This window comes from Leptodactylus fuscus, chromosome 6 (assembly GCF_031893055.1).
Source record: "Leptodactylus fuscus isolate aLepFus1 chromosome 6, aLepFus1.hap2, whole genome shotgun sequence".
NCBI lineage: Eukaryota > Metazoa > Chordata > Amphibia > Anura > Leptodactylidae > Leptodactylus > Leptodactylus fuscus.
The window spans coordinates 108,597,798-108,605,483 of record NC_134270.1 but is presented as its reverse complement, the minus strand read 5'-3'; the positions used below and the strand labels follow the sequence as shown (position 1 = coordinate 108,605,483).

The following is a 7,686-nucleotide window of genomic DNA, read 5'->3' as shown; positions in this document are numbered from 1 at the left end:
CCTATCGTGTCATGTTCGAGACTTCTAGTTGCAAAAAAGTCAAACAATTTTTGACTTGAAGTCGTTGCTCACCATCGGAGTGGCAATGCAACTCCATTCACTAACATTAGTGAAGGACCTGCTGATCTTTGGGAGTCGCATCCAACATTGTTGTGTAACCCTGGCCTAAAGCTGGCCATATATCAGCATTTTATTGTCTGAAATGAACAATTTTAGCTTAGAAAATACCACAAACTTCCATTTGCAACAGTCAACTTCTGTCTGCCATAAGAAGATTGGCCATGTTAGGTATTATCAGCTCATGGTCAGTCCAAAAGATCAGTATTTGGCATGATCTGCCACTTTTGCCCAATCAGTCAGCTTCCACAGACATAGGGTCCATTCACAGGGAGGAAAATGGTGTGGAGTCTTCCACGCTGAAAATAAAGCCTCCCATTGATTGGAATAAAAAGCTAGCAGCACCCATTGAAATCAATGGGAGGCTTTATTTTCATTGAGGAAAATTCCACACCAAATTCCTCACCATTTTCCTCCCTGTGAATGGACCCTTACTGCGGGAATGCATCATTCCTTAAATGCCAGTTTTCTGGCACAGTGGGATGATACTGAGGCTTACACTTGGCGCAAGACCCTTTCTTACATCAAACGTACACCACAAGCGAGTGAGGCTGATTTAATATAACTCCTGCCAGTTTTCTGGCCTAGTTACATACAGTGTTTGCCAAAAGTATTGGCACCCCTGCAGTTCTGTCAGATAATACTCATGTTCTTCCAGAAAATGATTGCAAGCACAAACTCTTCGGTATTCAAGGGGTTGGTCACTTTCAGACCAATATTAAGAGACAAATGTTATTGCTTGTACAATAAAAAGATATATAATTTTCCAATATACTTTCTGTATCAATTCCTCACAGTTTTCTAGATCTCTGCTTGATGTCATTCATTCTGTTACTTCTATAGGATAAAAGTCTGACCATGGTCATGTGATTTACGGTCCATGGTCATGTGATGAGTACACAGGTGCACAGCTCGTTACCAGGCAGATGTCTGATTACTGCGCTGTGACTATAATGAGCGACTCCAGTGTGCTAATCACATGACCATGGACCGTAAATCACATGACCATGGTCAGAGTTTTATCCACTAGAAGTAACAGAATGAATGACAGCAAGCCGAAATCTAGAAAACCATGAGGAATTGATACAGAAAGTATATTGGAAAATTGTACAATTTTTTATTATACAAACCATAACATTTGTCTCTCAATATTGGTCTGAAAGTGACCAACCCCTTTAATATCTTCATTTATTTTGCTTGCAATGAAAAAACACAAAAGAGAATGAAAAAAAAATCAAATCATTGATCATTTTACACAAAACTCCAAAAATGGGCCGGACAAAAGTATTGGCACCCTCAGCCTAATACTTGGTAGCACAACCTTCAGACAAAATAACTGCGAACAACCGCTTCCGGTGACCATCAATGAGTTTCTTACAAGGCTCTGCTGGAAGTTTAGACCATTCTTCTTTGGCAAACTGCTCCAGGTCCCTGAGATGTGAAGGGGGCCTTCTCCAAACTGCCATCAAGAGATCTCTCCACAGGTGTTCTATGGGATTCAGGTCTGGACTCATTGCTGGCCACTTTAGAAGTCTCCAGTACTTTCTCTCAAACCATTTTCTAGTGCTTTTTGAAGTGTGTTTTGGGTCATTGTCCTGCTGGAAGACCCATGACCTCTGAGGGAGACCCAGCTTTCTCACACTGGGCCCTACATTATGCTGCAAAATTTGTTGGTAGTCTTCAGACTTCATAATGCCATGCACACGGTCAAGCAGTCCAGTGCCAGAGGCAGCAAAGCAACCCCAAAACATCAGGTAACCTCCGCTATGTTTGACTGTAGGGACCGTGTTCTTTTCTTTGAAGGCCTCTTTTTTTTCCTGTAAACTCTATGTTGATGCCTTTTCCCAAAAAGCTCTACTTTTGTCTCATCTGACCAGAGAACATTCTTCCAAAACGTTTTTGGCTTTCTCAGGTAAGTTTTGGCAAACTCCAGCCTGGCTTTTTTATGTCTCTGGGTAAGAAGTGGGGTCTTCCTGGGTATCCTACCATACAGTTCCTTTTCATTCAGACGCCGACGGATAGTACAGGGTGACACTGTTGTACCCTCAGACTGCAGGGCAGCTTGAACTTATTTGGATGTTAGTCGAGGTTCTTTATCCACCATCCGCACAATCTTGTGTTGAAATCTCTTGTCAATTTTTCTTTTCCGTCCACATCTAGGGAGGTTAGCCACAGTGCCATGGGCTTTAAACTTCTTGATGACACTGCGAACGGTAGACACAGGAACATTCAGGTCTCTGGAGATGGACTTGTAGCCTTGAGATTGCTCATGCTTCCTCACAATTTTGCTTCTCAAGTCCTCAGACAGTTCTTTGTTTGTTTTTTTTCTTTTCTCCGTGCTCAATGTGGTACACACAAGGACACAGGACAGAGGTTGAGTCAACTTTAATCCATTTCAACTGGCTGCAAGTGTGATTTAGTTATTGCCACCACCTGTTAGGTGCCTCAGGTACAGTAAGTAACAGGTGCTGTTAATTACACAAATTAGAGAAGCATCACATGATTTTTCAAACAGTGCCAATACTTTTGTCCACCCCTTTTTATGTTTGCTGTGGAATTATGCCCAATTTGGCTTTTTGACAATTCTTTTTATGGTTTTCCATTGAAGACAAATTAAATGAAGATAATAATACCAAAGAATTTATGATTGCAATAATTTTCTGGAAGAAAATGAGTATTATCTGACAGAATTGCAGGGGTGCCAATACTTTTGGCCAACACTGTACCAGTTCCTACCTGGTGTGGGTTTCCACTCTGGCAAATCTTAATAAATTTGCTCCATTGATTTACAAACTCATTGGCCAGTTTAGTTTTTACTGGCGGGATTGTAGGTATAAACCATTGCACCTTTAATCTGTTGGCATCAACCGATGTGTGTGGCAGACACATAAGACATTTATCTGCAGAACTTCGGCAGATCCTCCTAAATTTGGTGAAATCTGCAGAAATGTCTGTCATACACATACTGTAGTAGCAAATGTTATCAAGACTAGCTGGATCCCTCAATGATTTGCAGATAAATATATCATATCTATGGCCAGAACATGTAAGGCCCAGTTCACATCTGCATCGGTATACTGATCGGGGAGTCCGCTTGGGGACCCCTGAACAGAAAGCTGTATGCATTAAAAAGCTTTTAGCTAAGAAATCCCATAGATTATAATGAAGGCTGTGTGATTTCCGCACGAATCCTGTAGCGAGAAAAGTGATTGCTTGCAGTACTTTTTTCTCCATAAGATTTGTGGGAAGACCGAGCAGAAGCCACATGGACCCCATTATAGTCTTTGGTGTCCTTGTGGTTTCTTAGCTAACCGCTTTTTAATGCGTATAGGTTTCCATTTGGGGGTTCCCAAGTAGACTCCCCGAACAGAATACTGAATGCAGATGTGAACTGGGCCTAAGTTTCCATTCTTTGTCAGCAAAGATTTAGGAAACAGTGTGAAAAGATGCAGGCCTTTTATCATACATTAGGAGTTTATCAGTCATTCTGTGCAATAAATGTTAGTGGATCTGACTTTACAGCCTGGATGGAAGCAGATAGCAGCAGAATTTATCTCCAGACCTCTGCTCTTATCATGTGGCTGCGGTTCCTAGCACCAGTAAAGGGCTGAGATTCTTTCATACATTATAGTATGTTCCAATCACAGTATAGTCAAGATCTCTGCTTGCTGTCAGTGAATGGATGCATCAAGTTGCTTTTACTCATGCTATGGACTGCGGTCCTCGCCCCGTGGCGCACTACAAGTTCCAGCCCAGCCCCTGCATTAGATGGTGCAGGACGGCGTGCTCTGCGCTGCACTGACGTGTGTGCTTCTCACTGGTTACATAACTCTGTTTATTCTCACTATGTAATAATCCCTTTATTTCATATGAACGCAGGATCCAGTCCTGACATCAGCTCACATGCTCACACCGCCGCGGCCCACCCCTTCGTCCCCAGCGACCGTTTCTATTGGATGCCTGTGCCGTCAGTCTTCCGGAGCGGGGCGGTGATTGGTGGGTGCGGGACGTCTGGGCCTGGTTGGCACTTCCGCCTGGGTGTCAGTGGAGAAGCTGAGTCCTGAGCTGCAGCAGGTAAATAACATAGGCCTGAGAGGGGCCCTAACCGGGGCATGCCGGGAAATCTATAAGGGGTGGGGGTTGCTTTACCGGGAGGCTGGGGCTCCATCCATCATTTACCTATGTGTTGATAATGTTCGGTGTGACAGACAAATGCTCAGTGCATTATACATGGAGTATCAGCAGGCAGTGGGTGTGATGTGTCCTGTATATTCTATGTAGAGTATCACAAGCAATGTTATATACACACACATACATGTGTGTGTGTGTGTATGTATATATATATATATATATATATATATATATATATATATATATATATGTATATATGTATATATATATATATATATATATATATGTGTGTGAGTGCAGCCTCATCCTTCGTCATGTCACACTCAGGTGTTTCAGAGCTGAGTTGCTCATTGTAAAGGACTTCTAATCTGCAGCTAAAGGGGCTCTCCAGCCCTATGTAAATGACTTGCATCATATAGTGAGAAGTTCTGCATCTTGGCAGTATACCCTTTCTGACACTTTACTCCTGGAGGTAGGGGACAAGTGTTATAGGTGTGATCATGCCTTGAAGATCCTTATCACATCACATCATAATCTTATTCACTTATACACTTCCAAGAGAGTTGAGGAAAGTTGCTTTTTTTCCCGTCAGCTCACAAAGAGGGTCATAGGAATTTGGGTCAAAACTAGAGACTAGGACTTGAGATGTATGTGTATGGATTTCTCGCTGTACTAAAATGCTACTCATCTATGGCATATAATGTGCAGCGCCCCCCTGTGGTAACCTGCTCTTACCCCGTTTATTGGTACAGTATTAGAGCCTGCTTGCAGTGCCAGGTCCAGTTGTTGTCTCATATTGATGTAATATATAAAGTATATTACATAGCGGCTATAGCTTCATTCCCTACAGAACTGCTACATGACGGATTATGTATGAGCCCTGCTTGAAATAATCAAAGCCGTTCTTATTATTCTCTGTACTGTAACATTATATCTTATATAATATTACATTCATTGCCCTGCATTTGTTAGCACTGATTTATAGAACATTCATGATGTATTTATTCAGGACCTTTCACCACCTCCACCAAGGCTGGCCCTTTACATCAATGAATAGCTTCAGCTCTACTGCTTCTGACACAGTTGGAATTTCTCTAGCTCTCACCATTCCCAAGCAATCAATGCTGTTAGCTTTGGTGTCTGATATGCTATTTAGGCTCTTGTACTGTCAGGAGGGCAGTGTTAGGCAGGAGCACACAAAGGGTGTGATTCTGAGCTCTGACCCTTGGCTGCCTCTGATTGAATATCTCATTCATGCCTCCCCTGTCTGACACTGCTCTTCTGAAAATACAGAGCTTAACTAGCACATCGGGCACCAAAAATACCTGCACTTGTTGCTTGTGAACAGTGGGGGCTAGAGAAAAAAAAATTCCAAAACACCAGTGAAGCCAACTAAATCAATAGAGCAGCGCTTATTAGCAAGGAACTTGAACTGATGGAGGTGGCAAAAGGTTGTCTTTAAATACTAGTTACATTGCAGAAGCAACCCATGGCTCTGAAACTACAATTTTAGTCAATTAGATCTTCTTAGAAGTACGGCTTGCAGATGCCAAGCTATTATTCTCTGCATTTCATGATGATGGTAAGAGACACACAAGTTGTAACATAGGCCCGATTCACATCTGCGTTAGGGGAGTCCACTTTGGGAACCCCCCAACAGAAACCTATCTGCATAAAAAAAGCGGTTACCTAAGGAAACCCATGGACCCCATAGACTATAATGTGGGTCAATGTGGTTTTCTTGCAGGACTTTTCTCTTCGCATACTTCATGTGGATATCGGAATGGCCCCGAACGCTGATGTGAACTGAAAGCTATAAGCTTTCTCCATGTAATGAGACAACTCTAAAGGAGCCTTCACACGGAGTAAACGTGTGTGTATTTTTGCAAAATACACGTGTAAAAATAAGACTCCCATTGACTTCAATGACTTTTTACACGTGTAAAAAATATCATTGAAGTCAATGGGAGTCTTATTTTTACAAGTGGATTTTGCAAAAATACTCGCGCGTTTACTCAGTGTGAAGGCTGCCTTCACACAATGTAAACGTAAGCTGATTTTGTCAAAATACACGTGTAAGGATGCATTCACACAAAGTATACGCTGAGCTGATTCTGAACGTGAAACACGTTCAGAATCAGCACATACAAAGCAGATCCCATTCATTTCAATGGGAGCCGGCATACGAGCGCTCCCCATTGAAATGAATGGGCTGCTTTTTTCCCTATTGGATACGCGTGTATCACATTGAAACCAATAGGGAAAAAAGCAGCCCATTCATTTCAATGGGGAGCACTCGTATGCCGGCTCCCATTGAAATGAATGGGATCTGCTTTGTACGCGCTGATTCTGAATGTGTTTTAACGTTCAGAATCAGTCAGCGTATACTCAGTGTGAATGCACCCTGAAAGGGGCTACACGGTGGCTCAGTGGTTAGCACTGCAGCCTTGCAGCGCTGGAGTCCTGTTGTTCAAATCCTGCCAAGGGCAAAAAAACATCTGTAAGGAGTTTGTATGTTCCAAAAAAACATACTGATAGGGAAAAAATGTACATTGTGAGCTCTATGTGGGGCTCACAATCTACATTTAAAAAAAAATATACACATGTAAAAATCAGACTCCCATTGAGTTCAATGCCATTTTTACACGTGTAAAAAAGCCTTAGTTTCAGCTTTCTGGGAGTTCTAGTGTTACTAAACAGTTGCAGGCTACTGACATACTATATGTAACTAAATTTAGATGCACACTGTGGTTCCCTCGTAGCAATAATTAAAAGGGTTGTTCAGGATTGTGGGGAAAAGAGTCAGTCACATTTTGAGAAACTGTGGCATTCTTGTCCGATGGCTGTGTTTGGTGATGACATATTCAGGTGATTGTTCATGTGAGTAAAAAAAATAAACCCCCAAAACAGCCATAAACCATTCCAGAAGCGTATTCTTTCCCCCCCTTACACCTGCTGGCACAGTTTTTTTTATCACGTTGGGTATACACTGTTAGTCTGTCCTGTATTTTGTTGGTTTTGTGCCACTCTTCTTGCATTTTTTTCCGTTTTTTTGTAGCATACTTTAATGCAATTTCCTCTTGGTTTTTTTTCCAGTCATTTTGCAAATCTTTACATGCACTGACCTCTTGCTGAACTGATTTGCACCTGAATAGGAAGAGTTGTGGTGTAGCATAGCATGGGGAAGGTATAAATCACTAGCCTAAGGGTCAGTGCACACAGAGTTTTTTGGCGCTAATTTTGATGCTGAATCCACCTGCGTCAAAATCAGCACCAAAAAACAAAGTGTGCACTGACCCTAAAGCTGGCCATACATATGAGAACGTTCAGCTAACTATGTCACATGGGACCACCATACACATGTACAATACATGTACTAAACTTGTAGAGGGGAGATAAACTTCTGCCAGACATAACATTATCTCTCCAGGAACTGGT

The 7,686-nt window shown here is 42.1% G+C and overlaps 1 protein-coding gene across 1 annotated transcript in view; it reads left to right on the top strand.

Moving 5' to 3' along the window:
* The first annotated feature begins 4,031 nt into the window (after nucleotides 1-4,031).
* The window catches only part of OSBPL2 (oxysterol binding protein like 2), an 85,078-nt gene continuing 81,423 nt past the window's right edge, over nucleotides 4,032-7,686 (top strand). The window contains exon 1 of the mRNA XM_075277018.1: nucleotides 4,032-4,191. The gene's annotated coding sequence lies outside the window, so the exon portion shown is untranslated. The remainder of the gene's footprint in view (nucleotides 4,192-7,686) is intronic.